This window comes from Macrotis lagotis, chromosome 4 (assembly GCF_037893015.1).
Source record: "Macrotis lagotis isolate mMagLag1 chromosome 4, bilby.v1.9.chrom.fasta, whole genome shotgun sequence".
Taxonomy (NCBI): Eukaryota; Metazoa; Chordata; class Mammalia; order Peramelemorphia; family Peramelidae; genus Macrotis; species Macrotis lagotis.
The window spans coordinates 26,647,566-26,660,790 of record NC_133661.1 but is presented as its reverse complement, the minus strand read 5'-3'; positions in this window follow the sequence as shown (position 1 = coordinate 26,660,790).

The window sequence follows — 13,225 nt, the reverse complement described above, 5'->3', positions numbered from 1 at the left end:
CTTTCTCCTTACAGCTTGCAGAAATTGTTTCTGAATTAAATCGTTGAAATTAAGAAGAATATTTCTTGTGGTTTGCAATCTGCTTTTCTTTTTCTGGAGGCAACTGAATTTCATTTTCTTTGTTCTGAAGTTCTGGGCAGTACTTTTCTATTAATTCTTTTACTACTATTTAAGGTATTTGTCGGTTTGTTTTCCAGTCAGGTTCTTCTGGGAATCTTCTGAACCTCAGATTATTTCTACAGAGTCTGTCACATGTTTTATTTGCATAATGAGCACATTTTCTTTTTCTTATTTTCTTTTGGTTTATCCCTAAATTTTGTGATTACATTCTCAAAATAGTTTTTCTCTCTTTTGTTCTATTGGTAGATTTATCATTATGGGCAGCAAGGTGGCACTGGCCTTGAAGTCAGGAGGATGGGAGATCAAATACAGCCTCAGACTTACTAGGTATGTTACCTTGGTCAAGTCACTTAATTCTGATTGCCTTGCACCCAGGGACATCTCCAGTCATCCTGATTCATATTTAGCCATTGGACCCAGATGTCTCTGGAGGAGAAAGTGAGACTGGTCACTTAGAACAGTCTCGTCACTCAAATCCAATTCATGTGCTTGTCATGGCATAATCTCCCTGATGTTGTGGTCTTCTCTGAGACTAAAGGACAAACATCACTGTCAATCAACTTTATCACTGTAGATTAGTTTTTTCTATTCTGCTCACGATTTTTTCTGCGTAGGATAAAAATTCTATTCTCATGATTTTCACTTTTTTTTCAATCCAATCATGAACCATATATTGTGGTTCCGTATTTTCTTCAAATTTCAAAGGCTAAGGGCGGCTAGGTAGCACAGTGGATAAAGCGCCGGCCCTGGAGTCAGGAGTACCTGGGTTCTAATGCGGTCTCAAACACTTAATAATTGCCTAGCTGTGTGGCCTTGGGCAAGCCACTTAACCCCATTTGCCTTGCAAAAACCTAAAAAAAAATTTCATAGGGTAGGTACTCTGTCTCATCAAGTGCTGGAAAGTCTCCTTATTGCAATATGTATTAAGAGATGCTCCTTTACTAAATTTGTCAGTTCCTTTTTTGAGTCTTCTTTAGGAAGCAGCTATCTTTGGCACATAATGCCTATACTGAAGCAGTTTAAGAGTTTGGCCTTTCTGCTATTGTGTTGTTCTCTTGACCCAGAAAGACAAAGCCTTTTTGTTGTTGATGAAAAATTATTTTATAGATTTATCATCTTAAAAAGAGGAAAAAGAACTTCAGGTAAGTTTTTTTTTTTTTCCCCTAGACAATCAACTCATTTAACTAAACCTTGTCATAAAAATAATTATGCAAGGGCATTGCTGTATCAAATATATTAAGAGAGAGAAAATGAGAGGAAATGCTCAGCAAATATTACTAAGGAATGACAAAAGAATGGAGTTTGTTCTCAAATATTACTAATTCAAAAGTGAAAGCAAAAGGGTCTCTGTATCTTGGTTGAAAATATGTGGGATATTTATAGGAGAGCTGGATCAAAAGTCTGCCTTTGTCATCTGCTTTAGTAGAGAAATATCACAATCAAAATGATGAAGAATTCAGTGGAAAATATTGAAGCTTCTATAGACATTCAATTCAATTTCAGGGAATACTTATAGAAGGTCAGTCTCATTATCTGTAACTATGCTTTCTTACATACTGATCTGAATTTGAAATTAAAACATGCAAATATGATATACAGCATCCAAGAATTCAAGAATATAATTATTTTTATTCATTTCTAGTTGCAATAACAATCACCAGCATTTCAATAATGTGCAAATTGCCATATATACCATATGCATTATGCATCTATCTATCTATCTATATATATATATATATGTCTCAATATATGTATTTAGTCATGTTAGTATGTGTATATGTATAGAAAGGATATGTTTCAAGGTGTCCCATAAAGGTTTTGCATGTCCACTTGGACCTGTGTAGATGTAAAGGCAAGACTTGTCATCTCTAGAGTTTCATTCTTCCAGTCTTCTCAATTGGATAGTTTGCTTTTTGCATGGTGAATAAGTAAGCAGTTAGAGCCAGAGGCTGAATAGGATACTCTGGCATTTATATATTTATATTTACATATACTCATTAAAATATCATTAGTCTAGGAATAATATCTTTTATGTTTAAGCTATGATTTTAATGACTATCTCTTAATGGAAGGACTAACCCAATTTATTTGCAAGACTTGATCCCCTTTTCACAAATTATAGTTCCACAATGAACACATAGCTAAAAGCACATAATTCCATTTATCCAAATAGAAAACTGAAAGAAGGAAAAGATATATAAAAATTTATACTATATAAACAAGAAAAATGAATTAGATTCCCCATTGGGTCAGAGAAATGAGAGAAACAGATAGAAGTGGTAAGCTTCTCCATAGGGACATGATTGCCACATGAGTTCCTCTAGCATCTTCTCAGGGTCTTTATATTTTCTGTAATCTAAAAGATTATGGAACTGTCCTCTCTCTTGAAGCTGGACATGAGAAAAATCACAATTTCTCTACTACCATGCTGATACCAAACCATTCCCACTAATCACAGTTATGAAGTATTCAATAAGCTATCAGCATCAATTAGAGACACTTTGAGCTAAGATATTTAGATAGATAGATACATAGATAGAGAGGGGGAGAGAGAGAGAGAATGAGAGATAGATGGAAAGATAGACATATACATAGATGCACACGTGTATGCATACTATTTTAATATTTATATGCATCATGTGCATTTTATGCACAAACACACACATATATGAATATTTGAATATTATCCTCAGTTCAAAGTCTATTTGCCTATGTATATTACATATAAGTTTAGCATATTGTAGCCACTGGCTACTTGGGTTCAGTTCTGCCTATGAGGAATCATTATTTAAACTCGGGAAAGCATGTTTGGAAATAAAACAAAAATTTATTTTAAAAGGTTACAAGAAGGGGAGGCTAGGTTGCTCAGTGGATAAAGTACCGGCCCTGGAGTCAGGAGGACCTGGGTTCAAAGCTGGTCTCAGACACTTAATAATTACCTAGCTGTGTGGCCTTGGGCAAGCCACTTAACCCCATTTGCCCTTGCAAAAAAAACTAAAAAAAAAAAAAGGTTACAAGATATAGGAAGGTGTTAGAGAGAGAGAGAGAGAGAAAGAGAGAGAGATAAAAGAGCAGCCAAGCAGTGTTGCCTGGGCCATGGTCAGAGAAGACTGAGTGACCCTGAATCCGGGTCCAACCACTCAGAGGGCAAAAGGTGAACTTCCTTCCCCTATAATGGACACAGAATTAGGTAGCAGGTAAAGTCCAAGGAGATCAGGATGCAAATTTTACATTAAACAATAAATCAATGGTACATTAAGAATGGAGGATTGGGGGGGGGGTCTCCACCCCAATCAGCTTTTAAGACTATAGTTGTTTCTATTTCAATTATAATTCTCTGCTTCTAGGCAATTTATGGAGTGGTCTGTAGTCAAAAACATCCCACCCCAATTTTTTCCCCTGCACCAATATTGCATACATGTATATATACATCCATTGATGTGTGTGTATATCTATATCCATGTCTGCTATATCTGTATATCTATGCATGTGTGTGCATGGTGTATGCTCACAACATCTCCATACAGGAAGTGCTAGTATTTTGCTAATTTTTTGCAGATAAGAACTGGTATTTATATAGTGCTTTTTTTTTTACAGTTTTCATCTATTATCTAATTTGATCTTTATAGAACTCAATTATATAAATGATATTATTATTTCCATTTTCTAGGGAGAGGAGAATGAAGTTGAGACTGGTTATAAGTATCTGAAGAAGAATTCGAACCCAGGTCTTACTTACCCCAAGTCCAGAGTTCTGTCCTTTGCTTAAAACAGATTTAGTGAAAATGAAGAATGGCATTATAAAATCTCTTCTGCCAGTGGGTATCTCAGTGAAATTCTCAACTATAATTGGTACAGTCTGACATTCCTGAGGTATGAAAATGGTCACACACACACACACACACACACACACACACACACACAAACACACCCAAACATCCCCCCAATAAACCCCATCAGTATTGATACATTCATTAAGAAAACATCTTTTTGGCAGTTGCTTGCAATTAACACCCACACTTTCCATTTACACCACAAGAGTTTTCCTCATTACAGCCAAATGGGCTGGGTGTCTGAATGATAATGGGCATGATTAGACATTCTGGAACATTCTGTGTGACACAGATATTAGCAAAATAAAATCACTTGAAAATATTTGGAAATATGTCAGCAACTCAAATACATTGGAATTGGGCATCTGTGGCCCAGCACTCAAATCAACACTATTAGCCTAGCATTGGGTTATATAATACTGGCATAGGTACAACCGATGAGCTCCAGAATGTTTCAGTGACATATTATAATACAGCTGCAAGCTCTGTTGTCGGTATCTGGGCCACAAGCATAGGACAAGATGATAGAAAATGATCAATATTCTGCCTTATTTAAATAATAAAATGAATTCCAATTAGGAGGCTATCTGCAAGGAATGAAATTTGTTTTCAAAAAAACAAGACTTATCCAAGGACATGTGTTAACTAGGTAAAAATTTCAAAGTTCATTCTGGAAAAGGGAAAAGAAAATAATCAGGTACATCTGTCATAATTATATTTGCATCCAAGCAGTCATCCAATTTGATTGATTCTGTACCTACAATCCCTCTCAGTCCTGCCTCTTCTTTGTTCTCTCCTGTTCCCCTTTGTTCTTTGCTAATAACCCATAGTGCCTCTTTCCTTTTTGGTTTCTCTGCCTCAATTATTTATCCATTCCAATACATCTTCCACACAATTGTCTGAATTATATCCCTGAAGCATAGGCCTGCCTTGACAACATCCTTGATCAAAAAAAAAAGAATGTGGTTCCTTATTTTCTCTAAAAAACAATAAATAGAACCACAACTTTTTTTTTATTATTGAAGGTTTTCATTATTAGGTTTTCCCTCATTGCCTTTTAAATTATTTTCATGAATTTTCCTTCATATGTTATCCCATTCTAGCCACGGTGACATCATTCCATTTTTCATCTGCCACTTTGGCTGGGCTTCCCCTACATGTGGGCTGCACTCTTTTTCCACTCATGCCTATTAGAATCCTGCAATTTTTTTAAGTCTGTTATTAACCATCACCTCCTGGGGTCCTTCCTGACTCAACAACTTTTTGCTTTCCTGACTCATCTACCCAATTATTCTGTTAACTTTTAACCATATTTTATGTTTACATACATATGCATGGGCTATTTCACTCAACAGAATGTAAGCTCTTTGATGTTAGATACTCTTTATATTCCCTCTTTGTATATCTAGCAAGGGACACGATATCTATCATAGAATGTAGACTTAATAAATATGTTGCTTAATTGGTTGAAATACTGCAGAGATAATAAATGTCTGAGTTGGAATTCAAACCTTTTTATCTGTGTGCCAGATCAATTGATGTATTATGTTATGCTGCTATTTTGTAGAGAAAGGGAGTTTTGTGCTTTTCTTTTAAAGAACAGCTTAAACCATAAATGATCAAAGATGAAAGTCATCATGGAAAAATTATTTTAATCTTAATCTTTTTTTTTCCTCTGGAAGCATGTCAATTTTCAAAAAAAAAATTCTTGAAGTGGAATTCAAAACCCAAGTATTATTGAATCCCTTTTATGTTCTAAAAAAATTTAAATTACTACCTGGGCTTTTGGGAAAGTTTAATTAGATTACTTCTGAATATACATAGAAATGAGATACAATAATATGATTTGAAACAGGTTGAAAAAATGCCTTAGAAAAAGAGAGACTATTTGACAGTAACATATTGTCACTCTCAGTTTTACACTGAAATTTCAGGGAGGAAGAAAAATGAAGCTACCATATGCTAGAGAATATTGTGCAATTCAGCTTATTTTTGTATCCTGCCCTTCCTGTATGGGCTAACAAAACCTTTTTATAGCAAGTGGGCTTCATGAGTTAAAGTAGGAAGGGAATATTTAAATACTAGTTTAAAAGAGGAAAATAATGGACTCATACAGAATCTAGAAAATTCACCAAAAAATGACAAAATATAAGATCAGGTTTGCAACTCCATGAAGTTTTGGGTATAACTTACTATGCAAGAATTTCAGTGGATTCATCTGCAAATGGAATACAATTTCACTGGCACTGGAGTTAAAGCACTGGACTTTATCCAATCAGGAAAATTTGAGTCGTACCTTGGACACTTATTACTTATGTGAATTCAGGCAAACTACTAAACTCTCACAACTTCAGTTTCTTAAAATTATAAAAATAATGACAATAGCGTTGTTGAGGCTGTGTGGAAGAATAAGAGTAAATATCCAAGGCAACAAGACTAGAGTTCATATCCTTCTTTTGTGTGACACTTGATAAATGCCATTTCTTAGGACTTAAGGAATTCTAACTTTAAAAATTACAGGGAAGGTGTAAATATATTTATAGAAAATAGCCCTGATTATGAGTGGATTGGAGTATTATTATTTTATCTTCATCCCTCCCTGATACCAAGTTTAATAAAGAATATTACACATAGGAAATACTAAATATTGAATGGATTTTAATGGAAACCTAAGTTAATGGCATGTGTCTTTCTGTTAATACATGTTCACGTCCAATCGATTAGTCATGTCAGGAGCAGTTTGCCCTTGTTAAGCTACGTTAAACTCAACAGAAACAAAGATTTGGGGATCAAGTTAAACAAATTTCTTTTTTAATGAAAATAGAAGAATCTGGCATGTTCCATGAAAATGAATTTTAGGGATGAATCCATTCTATCCTAATATTCTACTCCACTATTCTATTCTCTTATTCTATTTTCTATCCTATTCTATCTACTATTATTCTATATTCTATTCTATTAACAATCATTTACCATCTATTTAGTATAAGTAACTATATGTTAGCAAAAAAAAACCCCAAAAATGAAAGTTTCTGTCCTCAAGGACTTTACACTCTATGAAGAGGTTCAAAACATAAACTCATGTGAATAAAAGATAAATTGAAGTAATAACATTTGCTTCTCCAGGGAAATGAGGAAAGGCTTCCTCCAAGAGACAATACTTGGACAGAGACATGAATTAGTCAAAGTTTATGGAGAAGGGATTTAAAACAACCCACAAACAGGTACCATCATAGTTCCCAGATTTAACAATTTTCTTTGATAAAAAGCATAAAAAAAGCATAATTGACAGAATTCAAGTTGGGGACAAATTATACAACTCATCACTTCAACATTTCACCATCATTTACTAATTATATCAAGCAGTTTTGTATTCAAGGAACTAACATACTAATTGAGAAAGCAATATCCAAATAATTACAGACAAATAAGATAAAGAGATTATAAATTAGAGATGATCTAAGGGTAAAGGAACAAGCATTAAGCAAGACCAGGAAAGGTAATGAACAAAACCAGTATTTTTTTACTAGGAACTGTCGAAAGTAGAAGAAAGGGGAGTAGGAAGCAGAGATGAAGAGGGAGATACAGAGAGACAAAGAGAGACAGAGAGAGACAGAAACAGAGAGACAGAGAGTCAGAGACAGATACAAAGAGCCAGATAGAGAGAGAGAATAAGAGAGATAGAGAGAGAGGCAAAGAAAAGAAGAGAAACAGAGAGATACAGAGAGAGATATGGAAGGAATAATAATTAAAAATGCTGTCTGAAGATAGAATAACCTGTCTGTAAAATAGCCAGTGTAATCATATTATAGAGTATATGGAAGAAAGTAAAGGATAAGAAAATCAGACAAGTAAGAAAGGGCTGAATTTTGAAGAGTTTGAAAGCTAAAATGTGATTTAGTAGTTGATCCTATAATATCGTACAACTAGAATTTACTGAATGGGAAGAATGGTGACAGAATTACACCATTCCTTAGGAAAATCATTTTGGTCTGAAAATGAAGGATGAATTGAAGTGGAGAAAGATTGGAGGAAGAAAGACCAGTCAAAAGTTTCCTGTAATAGTTCAGATATCAGGTGTGGAGAGTGCCAGAAGAGAGAAGGAACTATATCCAAGAAATGTTAGAACATATATAATGTAATAACTGAGTATCAGTAGTGAGAGTGAAGAGTCAAGGATGAGTCTGATTATATTGGCAACCTGGATTTCTGGCAAGGTCATAATGTCCTTACTACCAATTAGGGTAATTACGACTTGGTTTTGGTAAAATTTGTAAAATTTCAGTTTTAAATTTTTATTCTTCTTTAGAATTTTTCAGAAATTTTTAAATCTTTAGAAAAATTTCAGTTTTAGAAATGTCGAATTTAAAGTACAGCTAGGTGGTACAGTGGATAGAGCACCAGCCCTGGAGTGAGGAGGAGCTGAGTTCAAATTTGACCTCAGACACTTAATAATTACCTAGCTGTGTGACCTTGGGCAAGCCACTTAACCCCACTGCCTTGTCAAAAAAAAAAGGAAGAAATGTTGAAATTAATATATCTATGGGATATTCAGTTTGAAATGTTTAATCGAAAGTTTAAAATGCAAGATTGCTGTTCAGGAGAGAGGTTAAGATTAAAAATGTAGGAAGTGATAATTGTGTACACCAAGATTGAATCCTTGATATTAGATAATATCATCAAATGAAAGAGAATTTAGGGAGAAAATAATGAGTTCCTGGTAAGAGACTTGGGACACATCTAAATTAAAAACCATCTGAGACTAAGAAGTAGTGGTCAGATAAGTTGTAGGAGAACTATGAGAGAGCAGGATTATAAAGCCTAAAGAGAAGAGAGTATAAAAGAAAAATGTCATCATCCAAGCTAAAGGCAATCAAGATATCAGAGAAAATGAGGGTGAAAAAAATTGTCATTAGATTTGGCAGTTCAAAGATCTCAGTAATGAGGAAAGAATAGATTTGGAGTTAATGTTGAGATCAAAAGCCAAACTACAGAGAGTTAAAAAGAGAAAGAGGAATTAAAATTAGAGAAACATTATGGCTTTCTTTCTGAATGAGTTAGCCACTAAAGGAAAAGAGATAAAGAATAATGACTAGTAGGAATGGACTGATTGGGCAATATAGGAATTTTAAGGACAGGGAAGACATAGGCATCAGGGAAAATAGCTAGCAAAATGGAAGAAATTGGCCAACTGTGAGAACAGAAAATGGTAGAGGAGGCAGTTCGCTGGAGAAGATTGGATGGAATTGGGATTTGTTTTCATGGAAAGGAATTTTCCTTAAACAAGGAGAAGGGCATATCACCTTATACAGGAGTAAAGGTAATTTATAATGAGGAAGATGAGAGAGAAAAAGAAGTTCTCAGTAAATAACTTCCTTATTTTCAATATAAACTTAACCAAGGTTCTCAACTGAGTGGTTGAAGCAAAAGGGGAAATTTAAGGAAAAAGATCTGGAAAAACTGCTTTGGTTAGGAGGATTATGAAATGATTTGGCAGGGTAAAGGATACCCTTTCCTTTATGACTGAATACATATAATTATGAAACTTGAGTTTATACCAAAATCATATCATGGTTTTGTCGGTTGTTTCTACCCAATCTTATTCAACATTTTGTGATAGAAGCACAAAGCAAGATATGATTATAATAATTCAACATGGACAATATTGAACTTAGATAGCTAAAGTATTTCATTTTCTAGATGAGAAGTTAAATAATAACCCAAGGTATTACAGGTTGGATGAGGCAATGGTGGAATTTGAACTTAGGTCCTTTGATGCCTAATTCAGAACATTTTCCATGATTCTATACTGTTCATTTATACGTTGTTATTTTTTTCATAATTCAATTTTGCATGTAGTTCCTTTCCAGGGACACTTCTCTTTCCATCTTATCTTTAGCTTAAAAATCACTAGTATATCTTTAAAAGTAAAGGTAAATCATTTTAAAGAAGATTCATTTGCTGAGAGATGAAAGAGTGTTGGTTCACTAACTGCCAATTTTTTTTTAAAAATAGGGCTCTATTGTCAAAAAATTTTAAAGATTTTTCGTATTACTAAATAAATATTGTGAAATATTTTGATAACTGATTTTTATAGTTATGTTGGGAATCTAGAAGGACCCATGGAGTTAAGAAAAATGTTAAAAACCTTGGTTATGATTCATATTTTATAAAAGCTGATTTTGAGATCCAGTCAAAAAGCAACAGACATTAGTGCAAGGGGGAGCAAGGAGCAAAGTAGAAAAGCAGTCAACTTTATTGTAATTTGTAGAAATTGACATTCTTTTTTTCTTAGTGTAAAAAATCAAATGCAATGACTTCCATTCAAAATTAGCATAAAGCCATAGTTTCAGCTACTACTTTGTATTCATCTCTGTCACATTATTTTTTTTATCCAGAAAGCCAGGTAGATATAAATTGAATTTGGCAGCTGTTAAAGAAATGTTGGTAAATCATAAGAAGCAGTTTAATCAAAACTTAACCAAATATACCTGTATATTGAAAGTAGTAAAAATGAAGAGATGAAATGAATTTCATATCATGGAGAAGCAAAATTAAGGCAATTGTGTTTGAAATGTTAGCACTAGAGCATCTGCATTCATTTTGCAATGATATGAAAAGCTCTTTTTTTTTCTTTTCAAGAACTCAAAATAGCCTTTAGAAAACAAAATTCTACCTTCAGTTGAAAGGACATATTCATACTTGATAATTAATAAAGTATGAATTTATATAAAATCCAAAAGAGTTTAGATTTTGAGAACCACAATTTTATCAGTTTGGGATATTCCCTGTGTGAAAAGACCCACCATTGAGACAAATGAACAATTTGATTGTTCCTTATATGCTTAGAGCTACATTGTGCTTTGAAAGCTAAAGATTTAGCACGTTACACAGCTAGTATGTGAGAGAAAGAATTTCCTCACTTGTATATAAATACTGCCACTCATTTACTTCTTCAAGTGGATTTGCAACACAAAATTTAAAATCCAGTACAAACTGAACTTGTACCATGACATTAAATTTAATAGGCATCAAGATTCCATAGTAAAGGCAAGTAGTAGCTCAAGCTCTCCCCCAAACCATTCCAAATATCTTTAAGTAATGACTTGAAACAAATTCTAGAGTGCTGCAACCCACAAATAACCCAAATGAAACAATTGTCAGTGACAGGAGTGGTGGTTTCCAGACATTTCAGCCAAGGAATTACCAAAGATAACTTGGAAATTGCACAGGAAAACTACAACACTGCAATTCTGGAGTGGAGTACAGTTCAGTATGGACCTCAGAAGTCCTGAAAAGACCTCAGTAGATCAGGAGTAGATTTTGGATCTACTGAATCATCTGAGGCAGATGCTTCTAGGGCTCCCAGACCTTGGATGGTGAATGGGTCAAAAGGAGATCACAAAGATCTCTTTGCTATCATTGAGGTAGGACCCTGTAGCTTTGCTCATCATCAGATCCAGGTCACAATCCACAGATGTGCACCAGTCACAGGAAAAGGAATTGACACACAATGAAGCATGGACTCTCCTTATAGAGTGTGTGGTCACCCACAGGTGACCATAGCTTAGGCAAGGAGATTAGTCATAACCTCTGCTTAGATCATAAGCCCTTAGAAGTTTTGAAAACTTAAGAGTCCCTAGAAATATCTCTGAAATCATGCAAAAATTTTGGAATAGTGCATACTCCACTCTGGAAGCTGAATATCATCTCAAAAAGAATTAAAATCAAGTCATAGACTGGGGAAATAAGTAAACAACAGGAAAAAAAGTATCTGACCATACACAATTACTATTGTCATTAGAAAAATCAAAATGCATATTCAGAAGATAACAAAGGCAAAGCTTCTAGATCCAATGGCTCTAATTAAAAATATGAATTGGTCTCAGGTCACAGAGGTTCGCAAAAAGGATTTTGAAAATCAAGTAAGGGAGATGGAGGAAAAATTGGGACAAGAAATGAGAGTGATGTGGGAAAAATCATGAAAACTGAACTAACAGTTTGTTGAAGTAGATACAAAAAGATAGAAGAATATTGAAGAAAACATATTAAAGACCAGACTGTATCAAATGGCAAAAGATGTCCAAAAATCAATGAGGAAAAGAATGCCTTTAAAAGAGTATGGGTCAAGTCAAAAAGGAGATGTGAAATCTCACTGAAGAAAATAATCCTTAAAGTGTAGAATATCTCATTGGGAAAGACAACTGTCCTGGAAATCAAATCTAGAAAAGACAATATAAAAATTATTGGACTACCTGAAAGCCAGGATCAAAAAACAGCCTAGACATCATCTTGCAAGAACTTATCAAGGAAAACTGCCCTAATATTGAAAGCAAAATAGAAATTGAAAGCATTCACTGATCACCTCCTGAAAGAGATTCCAAAATGAAAACTTCCCAGGAATTTTAAAGTCAAATATCAGAGCTACCAGGTCAAGGAGAAAATACTGTAAGCAGGCAGAAAGAAACATTTCAAATATCCATTCCAAAGGCAGGGGTGATGGTGTCTGAATACAGATTGATAATTACTTTTTTATAACTATTTTTCTTAAGATTTTTCTTTTCTCAGGTGGGGTTATGTTTACTCTTACAACATGATTATTGCAGTAATGCTTTTCATGACCACACATTTCTAATACATAACTAATACATATCCTTGCTTTCCCAATGAGGACGATTAGTCTGGAAGGAAGGGAGAGAATTTAGAACTCAAGGTTGTAAAGGGGCATATTGAAACTTGCTTTTGCATGTAAATGGGAAATATAAAATAAAATAAAATAAATGAAAAAATAATTTAATAGGAATCATAAATCAATCTGACAGTCAATAAAAAAGGGAGTTATATTTTCTTCCATTGAAGCTTTTGTCAGACCAAAAAAGGATCAGGGCAGTTACAGCTCCATTTTTTAGTATAGACGATTTACACACTAAAATATTGTTCTAAGAATGGGTACCTAGGTGTCTTCAGTATTTCATTGGTGTCCATCCCACACATAAAAATTGGGAACCTCTTTTATAAAACATTATCTGCAGTATCTATCATCACCATAATCATGAGAGAGAGAGAGAGAGAGAGAGAGAGAGAGAGAGAGAGAGAGAGAATGGACATCTGAGTAAAAATGCATATGTGAACACATACACAGATATACATATAATGAATATACACACATAAACAATGCTAAACAAAGTTGGAGAGGAAAAAACACACAAAGCCATGAGACTGAATCCACTATAAATTTTTGTTAACAATCAAAACTATTCCCTCACTATGGG